At 38.9% G+C, this 18,658-nt stretch overlaps 1 pseudogene; it reads right to left on the bottom strand.

Moving 5' to 3' along the window:
• Nucleotides 1-8,388: 8,388 nt before the first annotated feature.
• LOC111721609 lies at nt 8,389-11,067 on the bottom strand (annotated as a pseudogene).
• Between the last annotated feature and the right edge of the window lie 7,591 nt (nt 11,068-18,658).

Here is an 18,658-nt window from a genome sequence, read left to right on the forward strand (position 1 = left end):
GAGAGATGGGACAGATATATAATGATCCAAGTTGCTGCTTCCCCATAATTTAAAAGACAAAGCAAAACAAAACCAATAGCTTCAACTCAGGGATATTATCAAAATTCCTATTTCCTTTCTCTTTCTGTTCTGCTATAACAGTCCTGTACTGATAACATATATAATTTCTATTTTGAGACTTTTTCCTAATTTAAGAAATAATCATATAGTCCCTGCCTTAATGATTTTCTTTTAAAGATTTAGCCATCATCAAAATAAGTAAGTAAATAAATAAGATTTAGTCATCGATCTGCTAAGTATTGTTCATGTTAAAAACTTTAAGCTTTTTCTGGGCTTTCAGTTCAATGAGCCAACCTCGAGTTCTTAACTTTTATCTTCAGTTATCCTTTTGTTTTGCGAGCTCATTTTGACACTGAGTTCTTTTACATCCCCCATTTCAGCTTTACTTAGCCTTTACAGCATATATCTCTCTCCTTGAATTGGCTTTTCTATGATTCTTACCCTAGCTCACCCTGACCTCTGACCTTCTCTTGTTCCTACTCCTATACTTTTCTGGGGGAAAACTGAGAAACTTTTCTGAGTGGGGCCATTACAAATTCACAATATTGAGCTGCAGTGGAGCTTTCACTGTTCTATCCTCTGAAAAGACAAGGGCCTTCAGTAACGATCTGCCCTTCACTTCTCCCTTTTCAAACTTCTTCAGGACCACTTTAAGGAAAAGCATTTGCTGGTTTCCTGCTTCAGGGCCCCACAAGAACCACAACCAAAGGAAGAAAAGGGAAGAATCTACAATTTTCTGTAGAAAATTGCAGTTGCTATGACATGATTTAGTATGATGTGGTATAGTGGAAAGAGGACTGAATTTAGAGGAAGAAGATCTGGGTTCAGATTTCAGCTGTGTAAATTACTACATATGTGACCTTGGACAAATGACCTATGCTAGACCTATATCCTCATCTATAAAATGAGGAGGTTGGAGTTGATGGCCTGTAAGATTCTTTGCTACTCTGACTATTATCCTGCCATCCTGTGATTTGATCATGAAAACATGCTTTGAGCCTGGATTTTTGACACTTTCCTTAATAGTTCAGACAGCCACAGTTTGTAAGTCAAGATTATTCTGTCCCATCCACAGAAAACAATGGTAGAGCTGATTCTCCATATCCACATCATATATCCACAAGGATATGCGATTATTTACCAGAAAATTGACCTGGAGAGTAGTTTATGTTGGGAGGAAGAGAAAACTAGCTGTCCTGCTCCTGTTCCTGAACTTATGTCAAGTTCCAATCCAACAGTTCTGGTGGGTCTCTTTGTATTATTAATATGATGTTTTCAGATTAATTTCACCACGCATCCCTTTGCATACCGTATATACCAGCCAAAGTGGTCTGCTTATTGTTTCTCTCTAACTGATGATTGTGGTCTCAACAGCGGCTGTTCCAAACCTTCTCTCTGTTCTCAAGTTCCTGATGTCCTGTATTTTTCACTCCTGCCAAATGATCTCACTTCTTATTTTATTGAAAAAATTAAGGCCATTCATTGTGAGCTCCCTCATCTCTATTCCACATCTCTAGACCTCTCTACACCTTCATTTGTCCTTTCCTACTTTGTCTCTGTCTTGGAGGATGAGGGGCCCCTTTCTCTTCTCATTAAGGCTAGCCCCGCCTCCGGTTCCTCTCCTCATCTTTCTACAATCTGGCTTTCCTCCCCCTATCTCCCATTCTATTGAAATTATCCTCTAAAAAGTTATGATGATCTCATGGTCTTAATCCAGTTTGGCACTGTCAAATCCCTCATCCTCTGGACAGTATCTCTTCCCTTGGTTTCTGTCATGCTACCCATTCCTGTTTCTTTTCCTGACTTTCTAACCAACTCTTCTCATCTGAACTATTATCTGTCTTTGACCCCTTAAATATGGCTTTAAGCACTAGGCTCTGTCCTGGAAAACTTTTTCTTGGCGATCTCATCAGTTCCCATAGATTCAATGATCATGTCGACAGATGGCTCCAATTTTTCTAAATTGCTATATAGCCATCATTAACTTCTCACCTGAGCTCCAGTCTTTCATCTTCCCCTGCTTTCTGGACATCACCCAGTTATCCCCTTCTTAACATGTCCCAAAATGAATTTCTATTCTTCTTCGCTGAAAACCAGCCTGCCTCTCCACCACCCTGTTTTGGAGGACGGCACCCTCATTCTCCCAGTTACCCAGGTTCTTTGATATTTCTCTCTGCTCTCCCTCACTTCTGTTCAGTTGACAATTCCTCGTGAGCCTCCTAGTTGGTTTTCCCTCTTTTGGTTTCTTCCTTCTCTACTCTATCTTCCACACAACTGATCATCACATTTCCCATGGTCCTAGCCAAACCTTCAAGGACTCCCTAGTTTCTTCTAGGGAAAAAATACAAACTCCCAGTTGTGATATTTAGGACCCTCTACAACCTACGGGCATTCTTTCATATTACTTCCCTATGTGTACTTTCCATTCCAGCCAAGATGCACAAATTAAACCCACCATTTTCTGATTCCTTGCATAAGGAATTGCCCTGAAATGCTCCTCCATCTTCATCTCTACTTTCCAGATTCCTTCTCTCCCCTCAAAGCTGTCTCCTTGAGCCTTCCCTTATCCCTCTAGCTATTAGGGTTTTGTCTCTCCTAGAATGTCCACAGAGTACATTGCTGGAGTTGCCGTTTGCTCCCTTCATTCTTACCTTTTATTATATTTACTTGGCTTTTCCCCAGTATGAAATACTGTGTGAGTTCCTTGAGAAGAGATGGTTCGGTTTTTTATCTCTGGATCATTAAGCTTCTAAGCATAGTAGTATGCACCTAGTTGATGCTTAATAAATATTTGTTGAATTTGACGGCTCTTTCTTTGTTTCCCACCAACACCCACAAAATATGCATATATTACTATTCTCTGCCATTTTCCTACCGCCAACAAAGTAGAATTTTAATGACATTTATTTCTGAGATGGTGAGTAAAACATATAGGCAAGAAATTGCCAGAGAGTACAACTGGAGGAAGGACAAGTAAAGTTGAGCAATAAATCCAGATTAGTCAATGGGATGTGTGTGTTTAAAGGGTATTTAAGTATTAGTTTACTACCTTATTTCATTTGCATTACTAGTAGAAGCAGCTGTTATTGGGTAATTGCAGGCTTTCAGACTAATGTCCTCAGGGTTTAGGAAAAAGCAGAGGCTTTTTAAAAGACATCTGGAGACTGTAGTTCATTCAAGAAGCTACATCTCCACCCTTTCCTTGAATATTATGTAAATGAGAAAGTAATGGAGCATTTTTCATGGCAACTGAAAAAGGGAATAAGCCTAAATGTAGATTTTCCTCTTACCTCCGGATCTCAAAGAAGAAAAATGTCTTTTCTGGCCATTTTTACTAATTGTTATACAACGATTAAATGTATATGAGGATGCATGTTGATATGTAGATCAAAATATAATTGTTTAGCCTATTGTTGATGTTATGGTTCTGCCACACAGTTACATTGATTTAAGTGCAGGTGAAAAAAATTGGAGATTTAAAATGTGTACAGTTAGCTCAGATCTTATATTTTATAATAACATGAAAGGATTTTAAAATTTTATTAGAGAAAGCAAAAGATTACTTAGTGTAGAAGCTGAGTTGTGGGAATAAGTAGCTAAAGATTCTCTGTCTCTTCCTCTCCTTCCTGCCTTCTTTCTCTTTTCTCTGTCTCTGTCTTTACCTCCTCTCTTCTCTCTCTGTTTCTGTCTCTGTCTCCCTCTCTTTCCCCTCTCTCTGTCTCTCTCATAGGACAAGGGAGCCAAGAGATTTGAGGGATGAGGAAAGTGCAGAGTTGAAATGACTGACTATCCCGCTGAGAGGGAGGAAGGTCAAATTGAAACAGAGGTGAAAGTCTCAGAAGAAAGGGGTATAGGTCTCCATGAAGACAAAAAAATTGGTTCAGAAGGGGTGAGTCCTAGGAGAGATAGAATGATGAGGTCATATTCAGATAAGAATCTGTCAAGGTTTTTCACTGGAGAAGTGGAACAGTTGTGGATAGATAATTGTGAGACCCGATCATCTCTATGTAGAGTAAAGGAGGAGCTCTTGGGATTGGAGCAGACTGAAGAATTAGATGAGGGACAACGAGGGGGTCTTTATGTAGATGTTAAAGGTCCCTAGTATGAGGGCAGGAATTGAGTGCTGAATTCCTTGAGATAGGAAGGAGATGGGTAGGTGGGTTTAGGGGCACTGGCTCAGTAAGCTACAGTAATTTGGATTGGGTGGAAAAGTTATCAGATAGACTTTGAAAGAGGAAAGTTTGCTGAGGGAAAGAGGGCAAGGTTGAATATGGAAATAATAATGGTAAGGAGCAAGAAATATTCAGGTGACTCCTTCTCCACGAGCGTTGTGCCAGAGCTCAATCTAGATGGCTTATAAAAGCAGGAAAACCCAGATCTTTTGGGATGGTGTTCCTCAAACTGTGAAGAAATCCAGATATGTCTTTTGACATTAATAGTATAGCTCTGGGGAATCTGGTGACCTCGAATTGTTTTTCTATGTCTGTGCTTGTGTTTCCCTGTTTTGCCTATATCTCTGGAGGAAAGTCTTGTGTATGAGACTGTACTTTAAGTTGCTTGATGTCTTGGCCACAGAGCTCATCATAAATCCGGGGAGCTGAATTTGTGTCTCAATTTAAGTTCTTCAATAGATACCCATGTACTTGACAATTCTCTGGAGGCTGCTCTCTTTTCTTGAGGTTTATTTATTTATTGTTTAAAATATATTTAAACGGTAGTAATCGCTTCCCAAATGCAAAAAAGTTATGATATTTCAAATAAAATTCAAATTCAAATCAGAAAGAACCAAAAGTACAACTGAGACAAATTAAACACAGAGGAGAGCAGGGATTGGGCTCAGGAGCCAGGGAAGAATCCACAGTCTTTTTCCGGGGACTGGTGTGTATATGTGTGTATCTGTGTCTGTGTGTGTGTGTGTGTGTGTGTGTGTGTGTGTGTGTGTCTATGACGGCAGACAGCAAAGCAACTACCTCAGAAGCCCCAAATCCTCCAGTTCCCTCCTACTTCCATTTCCCCCTCTCCCTGAAATGGAGCCCAGGTCCCAGTTAGAGGAGGGAAAGGCTAAAGAAAGCTGTTAGGAGCTAGGCAGGGAAAAAGCTGAGGATGGACAAGGTGATTGGCATAAAAAGGCCAAAGCCAGAAAGCACTGTGAAATGCACTCTCCCTCCACTGGGGGGACCCCTAGTAGACTTTTTCCATGTTGCTATAGGTAGGGGTGGGGTGCTCTGTGGGGCCTAGAAATAGCTCTGAAGGCATTATGGTCAAGCATGAAGAATGCAGGGCCAGTTCCCTGGCTTGTGGCTGCTTCAGTAGCTAAGTCCAGATCAGGGTGCTGATGGGTAGACCCCTGGGGGCCTCTCTGCAGTAGTCTTACCGACAATAAAAGAGATCATAGACATAGGAGGTCACTACTTGGCTTTCACCTACTGTGGTCACTGCGCTCTCATCTAATAGTCTCCAGCCCATATCATTCCATTAGCTATTCTGCTCACTAGGCAGGTGGGCATAAGTGGCGTAGCTCAATAGTGAATGATGACTACATATGGGTCATAAGATAGAAGATGCCATTCATATTTCTGGCCCACGCAAAACTTGCTCACGTCTAGATTCCTGAGAGGGAGTTCCACCTTGATGTTCATTGTATCCCTCCAGATCTGGCCACAGAAAGAGAAGTGCTCTGGCTGGCTAATGGGCACATTTGGAAGGTGCCCCAGCACCAACTGCTTGGAAGCCTTTCTGTGCTGCTTTCCCTTGAGACAGTATCAGGCTTCTTCTAGGCCAGCACCATGGGCTTCGGGAAGAGACTGAGACACTGATTCAGAGTAAAATAGCCAGCCCCGGCTGCCTCAGTGGCTGAGCCACACACTCAAGTTCTTCTTTCAGCCAGCTGTTGCTCTGCCAGGCTGCTGTCATCACCCAGCTCCAGCAGGACTTGGCCTTTGTCTTCCGGCTTTTACTCATTATTGGTGGCACTAATTTTGTTGTGAAAAAATAGGGGTGGATGGAGCACTTGGGACCTCAGCTGGGTGTTGGTATCCTAGAATGGCAGCTTCAGTTCTGAGGGACCTCTCCCCAGAAGCCTTCTTAGAAAATCCCCCCTTGCTGTGCATGCTGACTGTTGACTCTGGCCTTCACTTTTCTTTCCCATGGGCCAATGTCAGTGGTTGTCGGATCCTTGCAGTCAGTGGTCAAGTGACCCTGATGATGAGGTGCAATGAAAATAGAGGCACAGGTTAGAAACGGCACCATAAGCACATGTTTCCATTTCGAAATTGTGCCATAAGTCGCCATCCATGGTTATTTGTGTGTTTGTATGGAAGATGGATGAGATGAAGAATTATAGAAAGTTGTACATGTGCATATATGTTCCACTGAAACATCAAATCTACATATAGATGTATGGCTATATCTACATATACATAGGCATATTATATATATATATATATATATATATATATATACATTTATACTTCTGTATATATGCATAAACTTATCCACACACATTTATATATGAATCATGCAAGACATTAATGTAATTGTTAAAGGCAATGCCAGATTGATGACATGGGCATTCTTTGATTTCTCAGTAGAAACAACATTGGTATATATAGAGGACTGCCAGAGGAGCAGCCCCCTGGCGAGAGGGCTTACTGAGCCTTCTCAAGACTGCTCATCTACTTTTGATGTCCAGGAAGCTCTAGCATGCACAGAAGCCAGTAAAACCATTGATAGATGGGCTATACTAAGGGAATGGTACTCAACAGGCCTAAAACCTGTCAGTGAGGTGGGTGTCTACCCCAAGCATATGAAGACTTCCCGTGGCAGAATGAGTAGATAAAAACAATTTGTTTTGCAGGCCATGAATGCTGCTGAAGCAGGTTCTATGGCGTGCTTAGAAGTTGGTCTGACATCTAAGACATGAAGATCATCTTCTACACCCCAGGCCATTGCAGTTGTTTTGACATACACATTCATTCTCATTGTCTCTCTCTCTCTCTCTCTCTCTCTCTCTCTCTCTCTCTCATAATAATAAATTTTTGTTTTCCAAAATACATGCAAAGATAGTTTTCAACATTCCCCCTTGCAAAACCTTGTGTTCCAAATTTTTCTCCTTCCCTCCTCAGTTCCCCCCTCCCCTAGACATCAAGCAAACCAATATAGATTAAACATATGCAATTCTTCTAAACATATTTCCACATTTATTATGCTACACAACAAATCAGATCAAAAAGGAAAAAATGAGAGAAAAAAACAAGCAAGCAAAGAACAACAAAAAAGTGAAAATACTATGTTGTGAAACACATGCAATCTCTGCAGTGCTCTCTCTGGATACAGATAAGCTCTCTTCATCATGACTATTAGAAGTGGCATGAATCACCTCAATGTTGAGAAGAGGCACATTCATCAGAATTGATTATCACATAATTTTGTTGTTGCTATGTACAATATTCTCTTGCTTCTGCTCAATTCACTCAGTATCAGTCCTTGTAAGTCTCCCAGGCCTCTCTGAAAGCATCCTGCTGATCCTTTCTTAGAGAATAATAATATTCCATCACATTCATGTACCGTAACTTATTCTCAGCTGTTGGGCATCCACTCAGTTTCCAGTTGCTTGCCACTACAAAGAGGGCTGCCACAAACATTTTTGCACATGTAGGTCCCTTTCTCTCCTTTAAGATCTCTTTGGAAATAAACCCAGTAGAGACACTGCTGGATCAAAGGGTATGCACAGTTTGATAGCTCTTTGGGCACATTTGTAACTATTTTTTAAATTGGAAAACAAATACACAACTTGCAATAGATTTGAAGGCAAATTGTATCATAAGGTGATTTTTAAAAAATAATTGGCTAGATAAAGTTCAAAAGGCAAGTAACAATAGAAAAAAATGTTTTCTGGTACAGGACCAGCAGTAAACAAAATAGTGTATGAGTACCTGGGGAATACGCCCTTTTTTCTAGAGTGCAACTTTTAAGTACATAGTCCATAGTCCACGCAGAGATACATCTCCACACTTCAACAACAACATGCTGACAGCTCCTAAAGATAACTACTTCTTTAAAAAAAAGAGAGAGACATAACCCAGATGTTCCCTCATTTGACCAACTCCATCTAAGTTTAAATATGCAGAAAAGCTTAGATATGTTCTGAGTAAGCCACATGCAACATATTTTACTTGATCAATTTTCCAAAATGAAGTTTCAGAGCACAATTGATAAGGGAAAGAAAAACACAGAGGAATGAAGTCCTAATTACAGCATATGCATATCTTTTTTGACGGTGGTGGGGGAGGGGAAGAGACTTTTACAGAAAAATTACAAAGTAAAGGCAAATAAACAATTTTGTACAAGAAATTTCACACATTCTTTACAATGTCTTCACTTTGCTGTCATCATTTGTACAAACTCTTCATGGTTTACTTGACCATCACCATCAGTATCTGCTTCCCTGATCATTTCATCAACCTCTTTGTTAACTTCTCTCCAAGATTTTGTCATCACACAGCAAAATTCTGCTGCACTAATATAACCATTGCCATACTTGTCAAATACACGGAATACTTCTCTAATTTCTTCTTTTTTTTTTAATTAGGAACATCCATCTTTTTTTTAAATTTTTTTTTATTGTAGTAACTTTTTATTGACAGAATCCATGCCAGGGTAATTTTTTTTACATTATCCCTTGCACTCACTTCTGTTCCGATTTTTCCCTCCCACCCTCCACCCCCTCCCCTAGATGGCAAGCAGTCCTATATATGTTGAATATGTCCTAGTATATCCTAGATACAATGTATGTGTGCAGATCCAAACAGTTTTCTTGTTGCACAGGGAGAATTGGATTCAGAAGGTAGAAATAACCCGGGAAGAAAAACAAAAATGCAAACAGTTTACATTCATTTCCCAGTGTTTTTTTTCTTTGGGTGTAGCTGCTTCTGTCCATCATTAATCAACTGAAACTGAATTGGGTCTCTTTGTCAAAGAAGTCCACTTCCATCAGATTACATCTTCATACAGTATCGTTGTTGACGTATATAATGATCTCTTGGTTCTGCTCATTTCACTTAGCATCAGTTCATGTAATTCTCTCCAAGCTTCTCTGTATTCATCTTGCTGGTCATTTCTTACAGAACAATAATATTCCATAACATTCATATACCACAATTTACCCAACCATTCTCCAATTGATGGGCATCCGCTCAGTTTCCAGCTTCTAGCCACTACAAACAGGACTGCCACAAACATTTTGGCACATACTGGTCTCTTTCCCTTCTTTAGTATCTCCTTGGGGTATAAGCCCAGTAGAAACACTGCTGGATCAAAGGGTATGCACAGTTTGATAACTTTTTGAGCATAGTTCCAAACTACTCTCCAAAATGGTTGGATTCGTTCACAACTCCACCAACAATGAATCAGTGTCCCAGTTTTCCCACATCCCCTCCAACAATCATCATTATTTTTTCCTGTCATCTTAGCCAATCTGACAGGTGTGTAGTGGTATCTCAGAGTTGTCTTAATTTGCATTTCTCTGATTAATAATGATTTGGAACACTCTTTCATATGAGTGGTAATGATTTCAATTTCATCATCTGAAAATTGTCTGTTCATATCCTTTGACCATTTATCAATTGGAGAATGGCTTGGTTTCTTATAAATTAGAGTCAGTTCTCTATATATTTTGGAAATGAGGCCTTTATCAGAACCTTTAACTGTGAAGATGTTTTCCCAGTTTGTTGCTTCCCTTCTAATCTTGTTTACATTAGTTTTGTTTGTACAGAAGCTTTTTAATTTGATGTAATCAAAATTTTCTATTTTGTGATCAATAATGGTCTCTAGTTCGTCTTTAGTCACAAATTTCTTCCTCTTCCACAAGTCTGAGAGATAAACTATCCTATGTTCCTCCAATTTGTTTATAATCTCGTTCTTTATGTCTAAATCATGGACCCATTTTGATCTTATCTTGGTATACGGTGTTAAGTGTGGGTCCATGCCTAATTTTTGCCATACTAATTTCCAGTTATCCTAGCAGTTTTTGTCAAATAATGAGTTCTTATCCCAAAAATGAGGATCTTTGGGTTTGTCAAACACTAAATTGCTATATTTGACTATTCTGTCTTGTGAACCTAACCTGTTCCACTGATCAACTAATCTATTTCTTAGCCAATACCAAATGGTTTTGGTGACTGCTGCTTTATAATATAGTTTTAGATCAGGTACAGCTAGGCCACCTTCATTTGATATTTTTTTCATTAATTCTTTTGAGATTCTTGACCTTTTATTATTCCATATGAATTTTGTTGTTATTTTTTCTAGATCATTAAAATATTTTCTTGGAAGTCTGATTGGTATAGCACTAAATAAATAGATTAGTTTAGGGAGTATTGTCATCTTTATTATATTTGCTCGACCTATCCAGGAGCACTTGATATTTTTCCAATTGTTTAAGTCTGACTTTATTTGTGTGGAAAGTTTTTTGTAATTTAGCTCATATAATTCCTGACTTTCCTTTGGTAGATAGATTCCCAAATATTTTATGCTGTCGACAGTTATTCTGAATGGAATTTCTCTTTGTATCTCTTGCTGTTGGATTTTGTTGGTGATGTATAAAAATGCTGAGGATTTATGGGGATTTATTTTATAACCTGCAACTTTGCTAAAGTTATGGATTATTTCTAATAGCTTTTTCGTAGAATCTCTAGGGTTCTCTAAGTATACCATCATATCATCTACAAAGATCTAATTTCTTCTTCGCAGTCTGTGTCTTTCATTTTTTTTTTGCCATAGTATTCAGAAATTCCAGAAAGTCAATTGGGCCATTACCATCTGCATCTACTTCATTAATCATATCTTGTAACTCAGCTTCTGTGGGGTTCTGCCCAAGTGACCTCATTACAATTCCAATTCCTCTGTTGTTATAGTATCATCTCTATCCATGTGAAATAGTGAAAAGGCTTCTTTGAATTCTGCAGTCTGCTCCTCTCTCAGCTCATCAGCCATGCTGTTAGAGTTGCTAGAGCCCAGCTTCCTATCAGACAACCTCTGAACTTGGTGGCTGCACTCAGATTCCTAGTACTAGCTTTTAGAACCAGATCTCTCAGATCATCTCTCCCAACTTCCTTATTTCATAGATGAGGTCCCCAAGGCCTAAGTGGTTAAATGATGTAAGTATTCAAGATCCCAGAAGTACTATGGAACAAAGTTGGAATCCGAAGCTTGGTCTTCTGGATAGGATTAGACTAGACTCAATGTGGGTGTCTTGCTATCTGAAACTGCTGCACCTTTTCTCCCCACCAGGAATAGAGATGTTCCAGAAGCCCAACCTTATGGAAATTAACACACTTAACTTTAGTACTTTACTTTGAGGATGAGTTTTCTGATTGATAGGTCAAAAATTATTTCAACCCATTACATCTAGCTGATTCCAGATTCTGAGTCATATCTCATGGCGTACCTAGAATAGGCACCTTACCATTTGGCAGAAGTTTATTTCATCCTCCTTTTACTACCCCTTCTGCTTCTCATTTTTGTTTGGGCAACAATAATCAGATCAATATCTATCTTTGTTCCTTAGTAATTTATAACTATCTACTACCCAGTGGTTGCCCAGTGGTTCCATTCATTATCTCTATAACCCTAGACCAAAACTCCTTTCTTAGAAGAACTCCTCTATATGTGTTGTATACTCTTATTACAATGTAAGCCTGAATATGGGGACCATTTTGCTTTTATATTTGTAACTTTAGCATCTCTCACAATACTTGGCATACTGATTGATAGTGAGAGATTTGATTCCAATTCTAACCCAAATCTGGATGCTGAAATTCAAATACAAAGTCCCTGCTAACTATGAAATGGATTTTTGTTTCCTATGCCAAGTAATTTCACTAAGAATGCCCTTAAGTCTAATGTGAAGCACCATAAGACACCTGGCTGATGGTAGTAATATAAATAATAATAACTCATAATCCAATAGTATTTTAACGTTCAAAAAAGACTTTGCTTTAAAAAAAAAAAAAGGTTTGCTGATGTCTTCTGATTTTTATTTCATGGGTACTTCCTCATTCATTCTCTAAGCATAAAAAACTCTGCTTTGTAACCCCCCCAAAAAAATGATTTAGCAAAATGGATCTACAAATTGTCCATGTCTGACAGTATATGCAGTATTACCCTATATAGCCTTCTCCTTCCCACCCCACCCTCAACTGGTCCCTGAAATTAATCTGAATTTCATTTCCTTTTAGTGTTGTTTTTATTTATGCCATTGTGATCATTGTATATACTATACTCATGCTTCTCTTTACTTCATTTGTTATAAGTTTATATGTATATTCCCAGGATTCTTTGAATTCCTCATAGTTTCTGTTTTTTTGTCCAATGGTGTAGTCCCTTAAGTACAGATGGCACAATGTATTCAGCCGTTCTCCAATTGCTGGGCATTGACTTTGTTTATACTTTTTGGTCCTATAAAAAGTATTGTGCTGAATATTTTGTTATATGTGGATTCTTCCTATCATTATCCTATTTGGACTATCTGCTCAGTAATGGCATCTTTAGGTTAAAGGATAGAAATAGTTAAATAATATTTCTTGGTTAATTTCGAATTGATTTTAAAAATGGTCAGGTAAATTGTAGCTCTATCAAGAGTGTATTAGCATACTTGATTTTCCATGGTCCTACAATATTGACTATGACAGTATTTCAAATCAGCCAATCAACAAGCGTTTATTAGGCACTTACTGTGTGCCAAGTACTGCACTAAGTGGTAAAGATATGAAAAAAGGGGCAAAAACATGGTCCTTGATCTCAAGGAGCTCCCATTGTAATGGGAGAGACAACATGCAAACAACTATATACATACAAGCTATAGACAGAGTAGATGAAAAGTAATCTCAGAGAGAAAGCACTAGCAGTAAGGAAGACCAGGGAAGAACTGTAGAATGAGGGATTTGAGTTGGGTCTTTATCCCCCTTCATTTTTAGAACTTTCTTTTTTCCCCACTTAATAGTATTTTATTTTTTCTATTTATATGTAAACATAGTTTTTAGCATTCACTTTTGTAATATTTTGAGTTCCAAATTTTTTCTCCCTCCCTTTCTTCCTTCTCTCCTCCCCAAGACAGCAAACAATCTGATACAAGTTATACATATACAATCATTTTAAACACATTTCCACATTAGTCATATTGTGAAAGAAAAATCAAAACAAAAGGGAAAAACCAGAAGAAAGAAAAAACAACAATAACAAAAGGTGAAAACAGAATCCTTCAATCTGCATTCAGTTGGATGCAGATGGCATTTTCCATTCCAAATCTATTGGAATTGTCTTGCATCACTGAGACAAGCTAAGTCTTTCATAGTTGATCATCACATAAACTTGTTACTGTATATGAAGTTTTCCTGGTACAACTCACTTCACTCACGTCAGTTCATGTAACTCTTTCCAGGCTTTTCTAAAACCAGCCTGCTCATCATTTCTTATCAAACAAAAATATTCCATAACATTCATATACCATAACTTAGACAGCTAGTCCCCAATCAATGGGCACCCAGTCAATTTCCAGTTTCTTGCCACAACAAAAAGAGCTGCTACATTTTTGCATACATGGGTCCTTTTACCTCTTTTATGATCTCTTTGGGATGCAGACCCAGAAGTGGCATTGAGCTGAGTCTTAAAGGAAGCCCCATCCCCTAGAGGAGATAGAGGTGAGAAGTGAGAGCAGTTCCAAATTGAAAAGAGCTAGTTTGCTGAAATGGAGTGTTATGTCTGAAAAACAGCAGAAAGGCCAATGTTGCTGGATCATAGAGTACATGGAAGTGAAAATTTGAGAAATATGAAGAAGTGCCTCAAATTATTTTATCTAATTATTAGTGATGTGTAGTATTCATATCGTTATTGATAGCTTGAATTTTTTATTGTAAAAACTATTCATATCTTTTGATATGAGATGCAGATTTGGTTTTTTTTTTAAAACAAAGCTAGACAGACAGCACTTTTTTTAATGTCAAGGAACTGGAAGCCGAGTGGATGCCCATCGATTGAGGAATGGCTGAATAAATTATGGTATATGAATGTTATGGAATATTATTGCTCTGTAAGAAATGACCAACAGGAGGATTTCAGAAAGGCTTGGAGAGACTTACATGAACTTATACTAAGTGAAAGGAGCAGAACCAGGAGATGTGTGTATACAGCAACAAGATTATATGATGATCAATTCTGATGGATGTGGCTCTTTTCAACAATAGGATGATTAAGGCCAATTCCAATAGACTTGGGATAGAGAGAGTCATCTGCATCTAGAAAGAAGACTCTAGGGGCTGAATATGAATCACAACATAGTATTTTCACCTTTTTTGTTATTGTCTGCTTGCTTTTTTCTCATTTTTTTCTTTTTGATCTGATTTTTCTTGTGCAGTACTGATAAATGTAGAAATATGTTTGGAAGCATTGCACATGTTTAATCTATATTGGAATACTTGTTGTCTGGAGGAGAGAGAGGAGGAGAAAGGAGGGAGAAAAATTTGAAACACAAGGTTTTGCAGGGGGTGAGTCTTGAAAACTATCTTTGCATGTATTTTGAAAATAAAAAGCTATTATTAAAAAAATTTTTTAAAGAAAGCTAGAGATCTGGAGGGAAAGACTTAGAGAAAAGCAGAACTGGGATGGCCAGAGAAAAGTGTGTAGTATATCCAGAGTCTGGTTCCCTAAAAGGAATTTTGCATGGATCCCAGACCCCTTCAGTGAATCAAATGGCTCCAGAGATGGCCATGGCAGAGGCAGTGGTGGAGTGTCCAAGAGTGCCATTGTAAAATGGTAGTAGAAGAAATACAGAGGAGGTATTGAATAAGCAGAGGCATTTCTGGAGCAAGACTTCAGGACACAGTAGAGTAGCTCTTGGATAATGATAAGACCCCATACCAAGCAAAGAAGTTCCTGTACTATAAAGCAAGAGTTGCAGGTAAAGAACAAGGGACAAAGCCATGATTATGGAAGATCCAACTTTGTTCTTGCCCAGCAGTATGAATCATCTGGATTGTACAGGTTCAGGGAAGGGAGTCGACTCTCCCATGACCTCCATTTCTTTTCTTCTCTACGTGTGGGGTCCAGATGAAGGAAGGAGAGTGGGGATGGGAGGAAGTCTTCACCCTTAGGGATATACTCCAAGTTTAGAACATTGAGCCCATTTTAGGGATAGGTTGCTAAATAGCCAAGAACCAGACTATTGAATTGTTTACTTTCCATATTATCATTTTTATTTTTCTGGGACACACTGAATCCCTACAATACCCTATGTGTGTTCTAATATGGAAATTGCCTGTGTGCTTATTATTTCTTTGGGTAGTGTTTCCTCACTTCTACATTCTCAATAATCAATCTGCTCTGTTTTGTGTATGTTTTGCAAAGAGATAAGATTGTGGTGCCATCTGGGGAAAATAGGGTTGAGGGAAGGAGGTTCAGAGCAGCTTAAAATATTTACATCTTCATAAAACCAAGGGTAAATAAATATTCATTGTGAGAGGAAAGATATATTCCATAGAACACTTTAATCAATTCCCCTGGCTCCTTTGCCATAGAATCAGGATATTCAGGACTAGCCTATGATAGACATGTATTGAGGAGATAATGACAGTTGCAGGAGGAGAAAACAGGTTGGGGTTGTGGTGAACCTGGAAGCACGCTCCTGCCCCCTTCCCTCACCGTTCTTGGTCGTTAGTGGGGTGATGATGGTAAGAGCTAAATATATTTTCATTTTCCCCTCTCTACTTAGCCCTCCAAGGAGGAACAAAATGGGCCTACTTTTATTGGTTGATCATTCAATTGAGTATTTAATTGATCGCTGACTATGTTCCCAGTATTGTACTAGGTGCCAAGGAGGATATAAAAAAATACCCAGTTATGGCCCAAAGAATTTACCATTATAAGTAGAGTGAGGTAAGCAACATTGAAGAGACCATTGAATAGCAGGCTAGTTTAGTGTACTACCTAACAGTTGTGTGACTTCAGGCAACTAACTTAACTTCTCTTGACCTCATTCTCCTTTTCTGTAAAATGAGAGAGTTAGACCCAGCAGTCTTGAAGATCCCTTCCACTTCTGACATTTGGCATTACTTGGGTGACCTACACACCATTGCACATGAGAAGTACTCAGTGAATATTACTGATTGCCTGCTTTGAGAAAGATCCAGCACCATGTTCAAGATTACCCAAGTTGCCCTCTGGAGGTACACTTATGGGATAGAAAGGAAAGAGATTCATTTTTGAAAGGATTAATAGACTGATAGAGTGGAGAATCACTAGCATGACGATATATTGGCATGTCAGCAAAGCATTTGCCAAAGCCTCATAGTACTATCCTTAATGAAGAAAAACATGATAACAATAGCTAGCTTCCATGTGGCACTCTGAAGTCTCCAAAGGTCATTACCTATAGTATCTCATTTGATTCACAGTACAGCCCTATGAGGGAGATGTTATTGCTATTTTCCATTTGAAGAAACTGAGGCAAGTTAAGTGACTTGGCCAGGGTCATATATACTTTATAAGTGTTTGATCCATAATTTGAGCTCTGATCTTCCTAAGATGTATTCACTGCACAGCCTAGCTGCTATTACTGTAGCAAGCACACTGACCAGAGTCAGAGAACTTGAATTCGGCTCTTGTCTTGCTGCCATCTGACCTTAGATATCTTCACTTCGCTAGGTCTCAGTTTCCTCCTCTGTAAAGTGGGAGTTGGACCTAAGTGATCTCTGAGTCCCCTCCCAGCTCTAGAACCACGCTCTCATGACCCTCTATTGGCCTCAGTTTTCTCTGTTATAAAATGAGAGGGATGGACTGGCCAGCCTCTTGGGGCCCTGCCAATGCCAGAGATCAACTTCCATAAGCCTATGAATGTGGAGTGGATGAATATATTGTAAAGGGGTTGTATAACCACATGAGCAACTCCACTCCAAGGGTGCTTTTAAATAATGGAACAATGTTAACCTTAAAGGGATCTCTCGGCCCACCTTATTCCTAATTCTCATCAACATTTTGATCATTGCCTCAGATGGAAACATGGAGGACATTCTCATTAGATTTGTTGAGGACACAAGTTGGCCAGGAAAGTCACCATTTGAGATTCCAAAAGACACTGACAGGAGAGAACAGTAGGAACTAATTTAAGGGGGAGGGGTATACGTGTGGAGGTTAAAAGAAATCAAGTATATGGGTCCAGGAATGGGAAAGCTGGCTTGGCAGCTGTTCATATGAAGAAGGTCTTGGTTGGGGAAGATCAGCTGGCCACAAACGCCTTAGATACCAATGTTGTCATGTTGTTGCCAAAAGTAAGGTCCCATGCTCAGATCATGGGTGATGATGGGTCTTTTCCTTAGGAAATATTTACATTAATTGGAGTGTTAGGATACACGTGTGAAAAAAAGTGAAGTGAATTATACCTTTATGGAAAAACTTACTAACAAGTTCAAGTGTTGAGAGAGTGATAAATAGAGAAGAAGACAGTCCACAATACGAGTTCAGACCCTCATAACCTTTCTGCCTACATTATTCATTGGACTAGCAGTTTCCAAACTGTCCCTTCTCTCTACCCCACCCTCCACCCAGAGACCAAAATAATCTTCCTACGATACAGATATGTTGCAGAACTTTTGTGTGTCTCTATTGTCTCTAGGATAAAATAAGAATTCAGCTTGGTATTAGAAGTCCTTCAAAATCTTTCTCCCACTACCTTTCCAGGATTATTTCATATCACATCCTTTTGCATGGTCTATATTCCAGGCAAAGTGACCTACTTTGGGCCCCTGAATATGGCATGCCATCTCCTTTTCGTGGTGCAAGCCCCAGTGCCTGGAATGAACTCTATCCTCTTCTGGGTTTCTTAGAATAGATAGCTTCCTACAAGGTTTAGCCTCATGACTCTTCCTAGGAGAAGGCTTTCCTGAGCCCTTTAGCTTTAGCACTCAGCTCTTCTTCAAATTTTCATTTGAGGACTTCTATTTCCATGTTATTTCCTACCACCCAGGAAAATGGAAGCTCTTGGAGAGTAGAAACCAATTTTTTTGGCTTTCATATTTGTATCCCCAGTTCCTGGGACAGTACCTTGCACATAATAGATAATAACAGCTTATTCGTTTCTGTTGAATTAGATGAGTCCAGCAAAACCTGTGACTTATTGCATATCCATTCCCAAACAGTAAGACACCAGAAAACTGGCTGCTGCTATAAGATCCATTGTGAGAATCTCAGATCTCCCCCAACCTCATATCTCTGATCCTAGGGTGCTAAAAGTGGGTCATGTGTACACAGCTGCACTGCAAACTAAAAAGCTTACATTGTCATTTTTAAAAAGAACTCTAGGGGAACTGAAAAAAAAACAACAAACAGCTAGAGTTCCTTGTTTTTAAAAAGCTGGAGTCCTCTAGACCCTAAGAAGGAAAAATAATGCGTGACCAAGAGAGGCTTTGGTAATCTCCAAAGTTTGAAAACTGACAGTTTATTTTGGAATCTCACCATAAATATCATCACACAATTAAAAGGGTTTAAGGCACTTCATAAAGTTTAGTGAATTGATGTCTCTCATAAGCAGTATTTTTAATTTGGTCTTCAA

The sequence above is a fragment of the Sarcophilus harrisii genome, chromosome X (assembly GCF_902635505.1).
Source record: "Sarcophilus harrisii chromosome X, mSarHar1.11, whole genome shotgun sequence".
In the NCBI taxonomy this organism is placed as follows: domain Eukaryota; kingdom Metazoa; phylum Chordata; class Mammalia; order Dasyuromorphia; family Dasyuridae; genus Sarcophilus; species Sarcophilus harrisii.